General features: G+C 33.8%; 1 pseudogene; it reads right to left on the reverse strand.

The window, feature by feature from the left end:
* LOC132539722 (large ribosomal subunit protein uL16-like) overlaps positions 1–16,939 on the reverse strand; it is a 50,485-nt pseudogene extending 33,546 nt beyond the window's left edge.
* Positions 16,940–17,247: the final 308 nt, after the last annotated feature.

The raw sequence follows: 17,247 nt of genomic DNA on the forward strand, positions 1-17,247 counted from the left end.
AGTTGAGAACAGGGATAGAAAGCTAGATTAGGGCAGAGTAGCTCCTAAATATAAGAAAGTATATAAATACCATTAACTATTAATCCCATCGATCTGATTTAGGGTCCAAATCTATTCATAGTTAGCACAGAAGCCTAGGTAATTTCTGAGTTCCTGTCAGTCTGAGTTTGGAGACTTGTGGTTACAGCTACCGCATTCTAAGTTATACTCATTCCAGGAGTCTTCCTCAAGTGTCGTAGAAGGTTGACCCAGTATAGATTGATTATGGAGAGTGGAGCAGTCCCTATCCTTTCAAGGTCCTGGAACTGCTCATGGGAGGATTTATGATGATGTATCTGATTGAAGTGGTCAGTGATGGTGGACAGGAGGATCTATTAGAGGTCTAGACATAGGTGGGATCATTTTATTTTATTTTATTTATTTATTTTCCCTTTTGTTGCTCTTGTTTTTTATTGTAGTAGTAGTAGTAGTAGTTGTTGTTGTTGATGCCGTCTTTGTTGGATAGGACAGAGAGAAATGGAGAAAGGAGGGGAAGACAGAGAGGGGGAGAGAAAGAGAGAAAACTACAGACCTGCTTCACTGCCTGTGAAGCGACTCCCCTGCAGGTGGTGAGCCAGGGGTTTGAACCAGGATCCTTAAGCAGGTCCTTGCGCTTTGCCCCACGTGTGCTTAACCCACTGTGCTACCACCTGACTCCCAAGATGGGATCATTTTAAGTGAGAAAGCTGAGTGTTATGTTGCACTGATGTGACAAATATGGTGCTATAAGATGAAGTGGATCCTCATGAATGCAAGTGTTAGCATTAATATTTAGAAATATTGGTATACATAATGAAATAAAAGTTTAATCATGAGATTATATTGAGACTTCTATATCCTAACACTTGCCTTTGCTTCCAGCTTCATGTTACTCCATTTAACAGTGTTTATGAAGTCTCAGGGAATTTAACCCATATTAAAATATTCATCCACTAATTTAGTTATTATTTCATTTACATGAATAATTTGTTGACCCTACAATTCTGCTGGGAAGACATAATTACAAATTTAGAGGCATGGTTTTGAAATGTAACTGTATTAAGCAATGCACAAATTTATTATCTTACTAACAAGATGTTAGCTGGCTAGATAAATCATTGACTTTTAAAAATACTAATGGCTTCAAATATGTGATATAAGTCTTATTCACATCACATATATATCAATATTGCAGTTATATATTTTTTTCAGTAAACTGCCCCTACCATGATTTACTTTTAAATGTTGGTTATGTGACTTTAACAGCAAACCTATCTTATATACAATGAATTATTTACTGTATTATATTTATTGCTTATTTAATGTATTCTTTTTTATATTTATTTACTTATTTTCCTTTTTGTTGCCCTTGTTTTAATTGATGCCATAGTTATTATCGTTGTTGTAGCTGATGCCGTTGTTGTTAGATAGGACAGAGAGAAATGGAGAGAGGAGGGGAAAGACAGAGAGGGGGAGAAAAAGACACCTGCAGACCTGCTTCACTGCTGTGAATCGACTCCTCTGCTGGCAGGGAGCAGGGGGCTCCAACCGGAATCCTTACGCCGGTCCTTGCGCTTTGTGCCAAGTGAGTTTAACCCATATTTAATGTATTCTATTTAAGAAAGAATAATCTGGTGATTGAAAAGTTTGTTTATACCATACACCTTTTCTTCTGGCTAGGAAAAAGTGAGAAATGTTTAATACTTAATTATGTTAATTTGGTTATACTAAACTCATTCTAGTACTTAAGAATTTATTTTCTGCCATTTGTAGCACCATGCAAAATGAGCTCCAGTAATTTGACCAGAGATTTAAAATGAATTTCTCACTTGTGTATAATCCAGCCTTTACAACTGAAGATTATATTCTCACATAGTCTTTTAAACAAGTCTTCTTAGGATAGTTCAATAATTTTTGTTTGTAAAACTACAAATAAACTTCAAGTCTTAAAACTGTCACCCTATAAGGAACAATTTTCATTGTTTTATTGCATTCTCCTAGATTTATTAACATATAGTTTTTCTTACATAGTCGTTTTTTATTCAAAATGCTAATTTAAGATAAATAAATGACAATATAAGATTTCCAGTATATTCCACGCTGCTGTCATTATTACTAAGCTTTTATACTAAACTTTCATACACTAAAAATTATGCTAGTATTTTACACTGTTATTAGTGGATTTGAGATGACTAAGGCATCAATATTGATACTCTATCAACACCTAATATACTATTATTTAAGGACTACTGGTTACTTTGTAGAATTTTGGATTAGTTGCATTTTAAGGAAGAAGACTGTAGAAGAGTAAAATGAAAGTTTCATGCATCTTCTGAAAAATTCTTAGTTTTTTTTTGGATGTGAATTTTGGTCATGTGGCTGAATTATTATTATTATTATTAGTTTCCTCAAAGTACAATTGCTCAGTACTTTTGAAGAGTCATAGTGTGCATTACAGTTTTAGACATTATAAAAGTGTGCTATACAACACTGGAATTTTTTGTTCATAATATTTAATTCTTACTATCTATTCACTTAAGCATACACTCAAGGATACTTATTTTATAATATGAGTTGTAGTCCAATATTGTTTAAGTTTCTTCTTCTTCTACCTCCACTTATTATTATAAATATTATCATTACTATTATTTTGTCACTTTTGAGGCTTCACTGTTTGTGGCAAACTTTTCATATAGACAGAGCTACCACAGGACTGAAGCTTCACCCCTCTGCTATAGTATTAACATCTGATGTAGGACTCAAAATTGGGTTTTATATAATAAGCAGGTAAACTCCCCAGAGACATCTCACCAACTTTCTATTTCTTTTGGAATTTAATGTTGGCTTATAGTTTATACATCTTAGAAGTACAGCTTCACTTTAGGCATACTTTTCAAATATATGATACCTCACTATATGCCCTCACAGGTCTAATCAACCTCTGTTAACATTTATCTAACTCATTTTACCTGTTTCTTCTGCTTCCTCCTCCCTGGTAATCATCATTTTGTTATCAGAGTCTCAAGGTTGTTTTCACTTTCATTTGTTTTGTCACTTGTTTTGTTTTCTTTATTCACATCTAAGTAAAATAAGTTTCTATTTATCTTTTCTTTGAGACCTTTTCAAGTTTGATGAACTCAGTTTCCTTCTATGCCATCAGAAGTGGCAAGGTTTCTTTTTTCTTTTCTAGCTGAATATCTGTTTCATCATTGTATATCACATCTTCTTTATCTAAAAATTCATTATTTAACTTCTATTACTTGGGATAGTTTGTAGTTAGGAAACATGATACTAATTTTTCTTTTCTCTAAGGAATATGTGGTTATTTGAGAGTATTTATGTTTTATTATCAAACCCCAGTATTATTTTATTTTATTGAAAAATGTCATTGCAATTTTAGTCGGGGTCCTTTTCAATAGGTGTTTTTGTTTCTTTTGAATGAATACTTGGGAAAGAAATTGCTGGGTTATAATATAGGCCCATTTCTAATGTTCTGAGAAATCTCCTAATTTGTGTTTCATAATGGTTGGGTCAGTTGACATTCCCACGAGTTGGATAGAAGGGTTTCTTCTTCCTCACCTCCTTGCCAACACTCATTTTTGTCTTTTCAAATGCATGACATTCTCACAGCTAGTACCTCATTGTTGCTTTTATTAGCATTTCAATGATAGCCAGTGAGTTTGAGCATCTTTTCTTTTGTCTGTTGACCCTCTGGATGTGTTTGGTAAAGATTTTGTTCATGTCCTTACCCCATTTCTGGTGGGTTTTTTTTTGTTGTTGTTGTTTGTTTTTTCTGAGTTTAGTGTCTTTATGTACTTTGGTATTAGCCTTTTATCTGATGTATGACATATATGGATCATCTCTTCTTGGCATGTCTTTCTGTTTTGGTGATGGTTCTGCTATGCAGAACATTTTCAAATTTATATAGTCCCATTGGTTTATTTTTGTCTTTTTTTTTCATAGACTGTGCAGTTTTGCCAAAGTTGTCTTCTTCATATTTTATGGTTTCTGTTCAAATGTCCATATTTTTGACCCATTTGGAGTTGACTCCTATTGCACAGTGATATGAGATGGTCCTGGTTCATTCTTCAGCATATTTCAAATCAACTTCCCCAAAACCATTTGTTGAAGTGAATTTCTTTTTCACTATTCAATGTTTTGGACTCTCTTGTCAAAAATTAGTTACCTGTAGGTGAGTGGGTTTAGCTAGAGAGAAAGAGAAAGAGAGCAGAAAGGTAGATACCACAGCACCAGGCCTTACTCAAGTGCCTTAGAACTTCTTAGGTGATGTAACTGTGCACATAACAAGTCACACAACCTACCCAGTGAGCTATCTCTTAAAGTTTAGTTTTCCTGAACAATTTTTGCCCATTGTAATAAAAAAGTATAAAAGCTCTTTATTGAATTAAAAGATTTTATCTTCTCTACCTTGTAAAAACAAATATGCACACACTAGTAGAAATATATGTTTGAGGCTTTTTTTAATGTCCAACATTTATTTTAATTATTAACACATACTAAGTAGTTATTATTGATTATATTTTATATTAGATGCAGATTGTATTTTGTATGAAATTATAAAAGATAAGTAAGGACCTATTGGTTTTCCACTTGTCCTATAATCATCACTTTCCATAATTTTAATTTTCTTTCTAAAATGCATACTTAATTTCATTATTCAATTTTTCTTTGTGTACACAGGGTTCACTATCTTAATGATTCTTTTTCAAAGCCTTTTAAAATTTGACCTTTTTCCATTTCACATCTTAAAACCATTTTCACATCTTTCTGGAAAAACTCAGCAGTTTTTGTTTGTTTTTACTTTCTTTCTTTTGGTTCCCTACATGTTTTTGAACACAGACAGTTTCATCCTCTAAAACATTTTCTTTTTAATTTTTAACTCCATGTCTCTAAATTTCCCAATTATTTTCTTTCTTTGTATTTATAATATTCTCTTAATTTCAGTCCTCTTGTCTAGGCCATTGATCTTAATATTACTCCAGGGCTTTGCCCTAAAACATCTGCTAATTTTTTGCTACAATAACAATGTGGAAGAAATTATCCAACTGAAACTTGAAAACTCTTAAATCTTTTTTCTAAAAACTTGACCACTGACACTGAAATGTCATTTTTAATTCTCTATCCTTAGGGCATGTGTATTTGTTTGTATAGCTTTCTGATACTGGTAACATAATGGAAGCTAATCTCTTTATGTTACTTCAAGGTCACCTTTACCTAAACCATTGGGTTGTAGGAAAAGTCATGAAGCATTTTTTTGCATAGAAAAATACATCATGCCTTTTTCAATAACCCAGCATTATCAGTTTGTCCACATTCTTCTGTTTTCTCTACTACTATGGTTTTAAAACTAGCAGTGTATACTGGAGACCAGGCTCAATTATGAGTCAGAAGTATGGCAAAGCAAGTGCCTTCTAAAGTAAGCAAGCTTGCTGCCCTATCAAGTGTATTTTATGGAAGGGTTTACACACAATAAAACTACTTTGTCAAAGTTGGATAAAGGGGACAGGTGGTGTCACTCCTGGTTGAGCACACATGTTACAGTGTGCAAGGACACAGGTTCAAGCCCCTGGTCCCCACCTGCAGGGGGAATGCTTCACAACTGGTGAAGCAGTGCTGCAGATGTCTCTCTATTTCTCTCACTCTCTCACAGCCCCTTCCCTCTCAATTTCTGTCTCTATCCAACAAAGATTTAATTTTTTAAAAATTATACTTAAAAAATTACATATTCAGAGTTTTGTATTTCTTGACTTTTTTTTCAAGGTGGGTGGCACATTGCAAACAGAATGGATGATAGATTTCATTTAGAGCTTATCTAGTATAACATTAATGCTCAATATCAAAATCTCTGTTATGAGGGGTCAGAGAAATAGCTCAACAGGTGGGGCACCTGTCTTGCCATGCACAAAACCGGTTTCTTTTTTTAAAATATTTATTTATTTATTCCCTTTTTGTTGCCCTTGTTGTTTTATTGTTGTTATTATTATTGTTGGATAGGACAGAGAGAAATGGAGAGAGGAGGGGAAGACAGAGAGGGGGAGAGAAAGATAAACACCTGCAGACCTGCTTCACCTGCCTGTGAAGCGACTCCCCTGCAGGTGGGGAGCCGGGGGCTCAAACCAGGATCCTTACACCAGTCCTTGCGCTTTGCTGTGCTACTGCCCAACTCCCACAACCCAGGTTTCAACCCCAGCATCATATAGGATTGTATGATGCCATGGAAAGGTGGTTGCTGGTGGAGGCAAAGTCAAGTCTACTGTCTGACAAGGTCAGCGTATACTGAGGCTGCCTGCAATGCAGGAAGTCTTGGACAAAACCAAAGCTATTCATCTTTTTGCTTATGATCACATTGATAATTTGGGGACTTATTAGCTACTTTAATCATAAGAACCTTACAGGGGAAGTACATTAAAATAACAATTACAGCAGTGAGTGTAACAAGATCAAAGATGGCCTAGAAACAGAAGTTACTGTACTCATCAAAAAGCTCACAGAGGAGGAGCTACTTGCCTTCCAGCCTGTAACTACTACAGAATCAAATTGACTAGATACAAGAGAACAAGAACCTTGGGTTCTTCCCATGGCACAAGAGCTTCTTTGGTTAGCTTATAGAATAGGTGGTAGATTGTAGTCTCCCCCAAAGTATAAGGGCTCATACCAATTACCCCACCCTACCGACCTCCCTCTTCCATTTATGGGCATCTATGATGAATACCTTGGTCATGTGGTTAACATAAAAGGTAAGCAGCTTGAGGTTAATAAGTTACCATCTATGAAGAAACTAGCAAGGTCCCATCCCCCCTAGGTGTGTGTTTGCCAGGAAACAAAGAAAAGCTAAACAAGATAATTTGCTTTGTAGAAATTGACCTTTTTGAAACAATAGATGCTTTACAGAAAACTCATGATATTCCAAGAAGCTTGCTCAAAAAAAAAATAAAAAAATAGGTTAACTGCTAAAATAAGAAGTTAATTTTATGGTAAACAGTTCTGCAAAGGACTCTGCAGAAATAATGAATTGACACATGTTGTATCCGGGTTAAAATGTATAAATAATAAAGCCCTGCAGAAGAGAAAGCAAAGACGCCTCTCTCCTGCTCCTGAAGCAGTTGACGTGTTTCCTACCTCTTTCTGCACTGATTCCCCTCATCTTTCAGGGACCCTACTAACATGCCTGGGCTGGCCCCGCAGGTTGTCTCATGAAGATGATGTATCTCCCTCTAGTAAAAAAAAAAAAATCTAGTCTGGGATAGTGAAATCAGACATCTACAAGGCTCCACCAACATATACACAAACAAACAAAAAAAAAATCTATCTGTTCTGAAAGTAGTCTTTTTGTCATTTTTTTCTTTAATTAATTTAGTGGTCACTTTTTCTATGGTCACAGCTTCTATGGTTTTTTAGTACCCCTTTCATTTTTTACTTTTAAATAAAATGTTCTTTACTAAGCAATTAAATGAAAAGAACTGAGACATTGAACTGTTTGATACCTATATGAAAGTAATTCAGACATTATGGACTTTCTCTAAATTACAGAAGGGAATAGCTGTATTGGAAAAGCTCAGTGAGAACCAATTTACTGAGCCAAGCATATGTTTGATGCTTGTGGCATAAATATGATTGAAGTAAACTGTGCTCACTGAAGTTCATCCATATGAAGGTATTCTTTTACATAAACCACAATCTGGTCTAATAGGTATGAGGCAGATAAGATCTAAATCCTGTAAATAATAACTCCTCTTGTTTCAGTTTAAGATCTATGTGCTCTGTATTAACTTTGAACATCTAACTAGCTTTGTATTTCTTTGCCTGCATACTGAACACTAAACAACAACCGTGGCTATTTGTGTCGGATGTAAAATTTCAGACTCATGTTCTTTGTACTGCTTCGAGTCTGACAAAAGAGTTTTGCTTCCCACTGTTACCAATGAGTGGGCAAACAGCAGTTTAAGAGTGTCAGATTTTGTTAAACTACACATGACATGGTTACCTGGTATGTTAAGATAGAGCTCACATAAATTTACCTGTGAGGAGGATACTTGACTGCTTGACTTTCGGGAAGTAAGCATAATGGAATACTTACCTGTTCTTTTGTTACTACTGGCTTTGTGTTTTATTTGAAGAAGGCAATATACCAACAGATACTTATTTCCCATTTGACTACCTGAGAGCTAAATTTATACACTTTCTTTAAAACAAGGAAATTTTTCTGGCCAAATTTATTCAGTAAGGATATTTCCCATTTGTTTTCTCTCTCTGAATAGGAAAATCTCATTGTTGGGGAAATGGATGTTAATTAATCATATCTGACCAAGCTCTTTATTGTGTGGGCTCTTTTTGAATCGAAAAGCATAATTGGGGTTGAGGTTCAGGAAAAGTGAACATTTAAAGTGAAGCTTATTATTTATGGTAATATTGAATACTTGTACAAACCTTCTGAAGGTTTTATTCTGTTCTCTACTAGTAACATTGTATGTTTGATTAAAGCTGTCAGAGCACCATTTAAATTAATACAGTTGGAGGTCATTTAACAACAGAGAAGTATGTGCACTTAGCTAGTATCTAATGCTACTGAAAAAAAAGCAAGAGTCATAATTATTTTAGCCCTGCTGAAGCTTACTATGTCTTAACATATCAATATTTAATGAATATATTTATTTTGATAATTTACATATGTTAGAGTCTTACTTTGATAGAGAAGGATATAAGATAAAAGTAATTCATTCCACTAAATCCCAAATTATAAAATTAAAATAATTGAATATAAGTGATAATAAAAGTTCTCATGAAAACCTTACTACTATAAATGTAATGATACTAACTTTTTTCTTGAAAACACAATGAATCTCTATTTTCTTTTACTGTGTGTTAAGGTAATCCCAAGGTTTATCACTAGAGTATAACTCTGGTTTTCTACAGTGTTAAGACTTGGACCCAGAGTTTCATATATACGAATTATATGCTCTACCAGCTGGTTCACCTCTCCTGCCACACTGCTCCTGGAGGCTATTTTTTCCTTTGTGTTGCCCTTGTTGTTTATCGTCCTTGTTGTCACTGTTGTTGGACAGGGCAGAGAGAAATGGAGCAAGGAGGGGAAGACAGAAAGGGGGAAAGACAGACACCTACAGACCTGTTTCACCGCTTGTAAAGCGACCCCCCCTGCATTTTTCACTCAAATAATGTTCTACATTGAAATTCATACTAATCAATTCATGTGTTTAAAGGTGTTGAGGCAACATACCCCAATGTAGTGGGTGCTGTAGAACAATGGATTTTATAATTCAAACATAGAAACCCTTAGGGAACTTCTAGTGAACTGTTTTCAGTCATTTATGCAATACCTTTATCAAATATCAGGAATATCACTGATATACATAACTTTAGAAGTTTTCCCCAGTACTAAGAAGTTTAAATGCACACATATTAAATACTTAAGAAGTTGTCTAAATTTAAATATAGGTTAACACATTCCCCCTCTATTTGACCTTTTCCTTTGTTTATGAGTTTCTGTAAATAAGGGCATGTGTTTACCATACTATCCAATGCTAGTTTGGTTGGGGTTATCAAGTCAAAAAAAATTTTTTTTTAATTTTTTAAATTATCTATTTATTTTGGATAGAGACAACCATAAACGAAAGGTAAGGGGGTGACAGAGAGGGAGAAAGACAGAGACACATTCGCAGCACTACTTCACTACTTGCAAACCTTTCCCCTGTAAGTGGGAAACGGGGGCTTGAACCTGAGTCCTTGTGAATTATAACATGTGCACTGAATCAGGTGTGCTGCCACCTGGCCCCAAGTCACAATTTCCAACTTGCTGAATAGTTTGTTTTTTTATTATAACTTTAGGCTTAAAATATAAATTTTTATTAGTGTTTAACTGCTGATAATCTAAGAGTTGACCTATTTCAAATTTTTAAGTTGACTTTTTACTCTTTAGAACAGATTTTTGAATTATTTTGAATGTTGGATATTTCATATAAGCCCACTGGTATCTCCCACTGTTCTTTTGAATATATCTAGAAATTGCTTCCTGAACCTACTGTCTTTATGGCTCTTTAAAATATTTTTTCTCCTACAATTAATAACTTATAAATTAACATATGAAATTGCAGAGCATATATCCATGCTTAATTAAGCATTGTGCATACAAAAATGACACCATATACAACTTTGATGTCAGAGTCCTGAAATCTTTCATACATGTTTTATTATATGTATTTTGGGGTATTTGGTTTAATATCCAAGTTATTGATCCATTTTGAGTTATGTTATTCAATGTATGTTGTTAAGTTATGGTCTAGTTTCATTTTTCTGCACGTGACTGAGTAATTTCCTAATTTTTTTTTTTTGTTGTTGTTGTTGAATAGGTTTTTATTCCCCATTGAATGGTTTTGGTTCCTTTGTTACATGTTAGATTTTCATATATTTAAAATAATTTTTCAAAAAAAATGGCTTTCTGTTTTTATTCCAGTGGTCTATTTTTTACCTAATGCCACACTATTTTAGTTACTGTTGCTTTATAGGATAGTTTGAAGTTGAGAGGTTATGATCCTCCCTATTTTTATTTTCTCTCAGAATTATTTTGGCTATTTGTGTTATTTTGTGGTTCCAACTAAATTGTAGGTTTATCTGTTTAATCTACTTGAAGAAAACTATTAAGATTTTGATAGTGATTTATTGAATATATACATTATTTGAGGGACAATGACCATTTAAAAACAATATTTATCCCATTCAAAACAATTCAATTTATCTCAAATGGGATAAATATTATTTAAAATGGCCATTGTCTTGTGTTTTTTCTGTCATTCTATTTATTTTTAATAATGATTTACAGTTTTCATTTTGGAGATCTTCTCTGATATTATTATTTACTTCAAGGCATTTTATCTTTAATTCAATTGTGAATGGGATTGCTTCATTTCCTTTTCTTCAGTTTTTGGGGAGCTTTTGATTACTGATTCAATTTCTGCACTAGTGATTGTTTTGTTAAGTTTATTTACTTCTTCTTGTGTCAAGGTTAACAGTTGGTATGATCCTAAGAGTGTTTTTATTTCAGCTAAGTTGTCCAACTTATTTCCATACTAATGTCCATAATAGTCTTTCATGACCTTTTGTACCTCTGCCTTATCTGCTGAAAATATCTCCTCTTTCATTTCTGAAAGATTTTACTATAACTTTCTTCTTCACTTAATTAGTGTGGCTAATGGTTTATATATTTTATTTGTCCTCTTGGTTTCATTAATCTTGATGGTCTTCTTGGTTTTCTATTTAAGAGTTCAGGAATATAATTTCATACCAATACATGGCATGTGTATATCATTACACCTTTCAACAATGTTCTATGCCACCTCCACCCCTACACTGATTCTCACAAAGCCTAAGAAACCATTTGGTCACTAATTTTTGCAAGTTTATTTGCTTTAGTTATCTATAGTTCACATATGAATGATATTATCCAGTAATTGTCCTTCATCTTTTATAGACAAGTGTCTTGGTCTCAAGTTCAGTCCCTATCTCACTGAAGGGAGCTTTGGTGTCATGGACTCCTTCATCCCCAGTTCCTGCCTCTATCTAAAGATAAAATTCTGGTAAATAACTATTAATAAATATTAAGTAAAAATGACACAATAAAGGAACAAGTAGCCAAACCTAGAGTGTGCTACATTATAAGAGAAAATAGAATTTAGATTAAAATCCAAGTCTGAATAAGCTATTAATGTAAACTCACTCCTTAGATAAAATCAATAAATTCCAACTTGGACTGGGAGACTTAACAGAAGCATACATATTTTATAGGGTAGTTAAATTTTATAGGTAGTTAAATAGGGTAGGGTGGGTAAATAACCCACCTTTTGAATTTTCTATCTGCATGGATTGAACTGAACAGTAGCTCTCTAAATTCAATAATGTGAATTATTGTACTGAGTATTAATAGGTTTAGCACTCCATGAAGAAAGAAGTTCAGAATGTAAGATTGAAAAAGTCAGGCTCCAGTTTATGTTATTTAGAGTAATGGAAAAAAAATGAAAAGCAATAATATCTACAGGATAATAGAATCTTAAGATATATGAAGTAGATATTGAACAAAGAAAACAGAAACAGGAATTTCTTTTTTTTTTAATTTTTATTTATAAAAAGGAAACACTCACAAAAAACCATAGGAATTTCTACAAATATAGAAAGATACATTTCTTTCACTACTTTTTTTTAATATTTATTTTATTTATTTATTCCCTTTTGTTGCCCTTGTTGTTTTATTGTTGTAGTTATTATTGTTGTCGTTGTTGGATAGGACAGAGAGAAATGGAGAGAGGAGGGGAAGACAGAGAGGAGGAGAGAAAGTTAGACACCTGCAGACCTGCTTCACCGCCTGTGAAGCGACTCCCCTGCAGGTGGGGAGCCGGGGTTCGAACCGGGACCCTTATGCCAGTCCTTGTGCTTTGCGCCACCTGCGCTTAACCCGCTGCGCTACAGCCTGACTCCCCCTTTCACTACTTTCATTGGTGTTAATAATGTATACCAATTTAACAGATACTTATAAATCTCTATATCAATCTATTAAGTGTACATAAAATAAGTACCAAATTAAGAAAAATATTGTATATTCATGTATATGTTTGTTCTAAACTATTGGCAGAAGTAATTCCTTAAAGTCTGCTTTCTTTAAAAATTATTTTGTTGAGGGCTTAATCATTTATAGAATAATTGCTGACACCTGGATACAATTTCTAATCTGCCTATCTATAAAACATTCCCACCTCTAACTTGGGTCTTTTGAGAGTATCCTGCTGCACTAGGACATCTCGACCTCTCCTTCCCCCTATCCTTAGAATCCTTTGATTTGGTTCAACATACAGCACTCACTCCAATGTTCACTTTGTGTTTTCCTTTTGTGTCTTCATTTAAGTTCCACAAATAAGTAAGATCATCTGGTATTTGTCTTTCTCTCTGTGGCTTCTCATTTATATCTTCCCCTCTGTGGCTTCTCTAACTTACTTAAAGTAATTTATGTTCCATTCTGAGGGTAGAACATGAGAGTTGATACATTTTCTGCCTGTTTTTTTGGGATTTTTCTCCTATCTGCTAGGCAGTTGTGTGAGTGAATCATTATTTCTATATCGATGTATGTCTATGGCAGTTGTGTGAGTGAATAATTCTTTCTATATCGACGTGTGTCTATGGCACCGGGGCCTTAAGCCAGTACAATTTCACCAAGACTAACTTTTTCGTTTGGACAGAGGAAGGTAGACCATAGCACTGGAGATTTGTTTCTGTGCTGTGACAGCAGTCATGTGGTTGTGGGACTGGAATCCCAATCTTGGGCATAGCAAGGGACTCCTTGTGAGTTGTCTCTTGGCCATATGAATGAATTACTCAAGAATAGTGTTACCAACTGAATTCATGTTATCTTTTGAACATTAGCCGAGTAATATAGCTGAAGCAAAGACAATTTGTCTATATTACTTGACCAAATTGCAGATTTGAAAGTGAAGTAAATAACTATTATTTTATACTTCTACATTTTTAGGCCATTTGTTATATAGCAAAAGATAATTGATAATACTCTTGAAATAATTTAACAAAAATTTAATTAAAACAAAAATTTGCTTTTAGGCCAGTGAAATAGCTCACTTGGATAGTGCACAATTTTGCAACATGTGTGAGCTAGGTTTGAGCCAGGTCCCCACTGTGTAGAAGGAAGCTTTGGTGTTGTCTTTTATTCTTTCTGTCTCTCTGCCCCTGTCTAAAAATAAAATGTGGTGCTTCCATAAGAGCAAGAATGGAGGGATCACACTTCTTGAAATCAAAAAATACTACAGAGCCACTATCATCAAAATGACCTGCTACTGGAACCAAAATACACACACACACACACACACACACACACACACACACACACACACACACACACACTAGTAGAATAAAATTGAGAATCTAGAAATTAACCCACACATTTATGGACATCTAATTTTTGACAAGAGACTTTAAAGCCTCAAATTAATTAAGCAGAGCTTATTCAACAGATGGTGTTTTGTTCAAATTGGGTTGAAACATGCAGAAAAAAGAAACTGAACAATTACATTTCAACATATACAAAGGTAAACTAATAGAAGATCAAAGATTTAAATGTTAGGCTAGAAATCATCAACTTCTAAGAGGAAAACGCAGACAGAATTTTCTTCCATGTAAGTTTTAGAAACACTTTAACTGACTGCAAGAAAAACAAGACAAAACAAAAGATAAAATAAACCAATGAGATTACATCTGAAAACTATCTGCATGGCAAAAGAAATTACCACCATAACAAAGAAACTTCCCCCAAATAGTGGGGAAAATCTTTGTGTCATAAATTGAACAGAAGACTGATAGTTAAAATACAAAAATGATTTTCCAAATTCAACAATACAAGGACAAACAATACCAATGAAAATTGAAGACAAGATATGGGCAGAATATTCTCCAAGTAAGAGATCCAGAGTAGTGGCCACCAGACATATGAAGAAATGCTCAAAGTCACTGATAATTCAGGAAATGCAAATAAAGCCAATAATGAGATATCACTTGATACCTGTGAGAATGTCACATGTTAGAAAAGACAGAAACATCAACTATTACAGATACTATGGGGGAAAAGAGACCTTTCTACATTGGTAGTGGTTATGTAAATTGATTAAACCCCTATGGGAAACAGTCTAAAAATAATCAGAAATTAGAATTAAAAATGGACCTACCTTATGACAGCAATCTCTCTCCTGGGCATATACATAGGTAAAACAAAAACACCTGGCTACAATTACTTCTGCATATCTATGTTCATAGAATCACAGTTTATAATAGCCCAAATTCAGAAGCAACCTAGAAGCCCCATGATAGATGAATGACTAAGAAAGCCATAATAAATATACACAATGAAATACTATGTAGCTGTCAAAAATGATGAAATGATCATCACTTTTGCAATATCTTGGTCAGGATTTGAAGGCATTATTTTGAGTAAGACTAGCCAGAAAGAGAAAGAACAAATACCAGTACCAATTTCTCCCACTTATAGGTGGAAGTTAGAAATTAAGTGTAGTGATGGAAAACATAAGGCAAAACTTGGACTGGGTATGGTATATTATACTAAAACAATGAACTCTGGGAAAGGAGTGATGGGGATGGGATGAAGGGACATTGGGGTCATGCTGTGTCTCCTAGACACCTATCAAAGGGGAGGATGAGATATTGTACCTATGTGTTATAAACTCTATTGTATGTCATAAAAACAAAAAAATTATGCATATATGTATATATATATCCCTGTTTCTTAAATATGCATATATATTTTTTGTTATAGAATAACTTGAATAGTGTTCATTTTATTTATGGCAAATGCCATAGAAGATAGTATTTTCTATTTTGAGAGAGAGAGCAAGAGAGCAAGAGCGAGAGAGAGAGAGAGAGAGAGAGAGAAACATGCATATCTTTGTGTTGTAAAGAGTCTTCAATGAAAATTTCAGGAAATATTTTACTTACAAATTTAATCATTTGTAAATTTCATCATTTGCCTGTTAGTACTCAAGAATACATATCATTTTCTTGATTCTCACAGAAGCTGATTAGAAGTTCAAATTAGGTAAATTCTAGGAAATCTGCTCCTGAACACAAATTACTTTTCTCTTAAACTACTCAAATGTTATTTCTGTAACTTTTACTCTGATCTTTTAAAACTCTGGGCTGAGAGAATTGAAAAATTTAAGTGAATTTGGTCTAGACTAAAAAAAAGAGTCTTCTTGGGTTGTTTACAGGCAGGTGCAAAGATTATGCTTTTTCACTTTAAGGCAAATTGCTTTTTAGAAACCTTTATGTGCTACTTTGGCTATAACCCGAAAATAAAGAGCTTGAGGTACAAAGGTCACCTTCAGTTCTGCTGTGCTCAATTTAACTTTGTTATTAGAATTCCAAACAATATTCTTCTTGTGCTTTAAAAGCATTCACACTCATGAGATAACCTTTTTATATATTTCAGTAATAATGTTAATGTCATTTCCCAAACTATTTGTAAAAATATAACTGATTAATAAAAAATATAATAATGCTTCTAAAAATGCATCTCTTTATAAATATAGTTTATAAATTTCCCAAACTGAGGAGGTAAAAATAACACTATTATCTTGCCCAAAAAGACAATATTGTAAATATTTAAATATTTCTGAAGACTTTACTTATATCCTAGTTAAGGCGATATTTAGTTCTACTGGGAAATTCCAATATTTAAATATTATTTAGCATATTTCACGAATGTTAGTTGTAGATTACAAGACTATTTTAATAGGCATTTCTTTTTTTTTCTTTAGCTAACAACAAATATGTGTAAAATGTTAAAATATGCAATGCCACGGTGTTCCAAAATTATTGAATGGTTATCTGAAGGACAGTTATTATTTTGGAAACCTGAAATTCTGAAGATACATGTTTGCTCAAGTTGACAATATCTTAAATTTGACAGAAGCTGAACAATCCATTCATTCATATACTTGTTAAGTCAGGCATTCTATATGTTATTTCCTATCTTCTCTGAACCAGACACTGAGTTAAGTGCTGAGGTTATGAAGATGTTTGTCACTAAAGATTCTGTGTTTAAGGAACTTGCAACATTGTTGTGAAGATAAGTGTGGCTATACTGGAGGTACTAGGTTTGTTTGCCTGGAGGATGCTGTAATGGAAGATTAACAAGCCTTTTTGTTACAGACTAAACTGATATTAACATACTTGGAGGTCAAAAAAGTCAGTGCTAGTGAATTACTATCTGAAGACTTACAATGTATCTCTTTAAACACAATCCTACCACTTTAGACCTGTCAAGTACCTGATCTTTTATTAGCCATGCATGCTTGTGTGACAGTTTTGCCTTATTCATCGTGAACCATTTCTAAACTAGCAAATTTCTTTCACTATTTCCCTTTACTCCTACCTGTCGTATTTCCCCAAGTATCTATAAAATTTCCATATACTTTCCAACTATTTCTCCCTCCCCCTCTCCCTCCCCCTTTCCCTCTCCCTCTCTTTCTCTATCTATCTATCTATCTATCTATCTATCTATCTATCTATCTATCTATATTACTGCATGTGAATTCTTATGGCACTGGGGGATGTTTTACTTACCTCAATAATAAACAAAGAAATTTGTGCTCAACTTATCACTTAGTAGGAATCTTCTAAAATACT

Source organism: Erinaceus europaeus, chromosome 8 (assembly GCF_950295315.1).
Source record: "Erinaceus europaeus chromosome 8, mEriEur2.1, whole genome shotgun sequence".
NCBI classification, from domain to species: Eukaryota; Metazoa; Chordata; class Mammalia; order Eulipotyphla; family Erinaceidae; genus Erinaceus; species Erinaceus europaeus.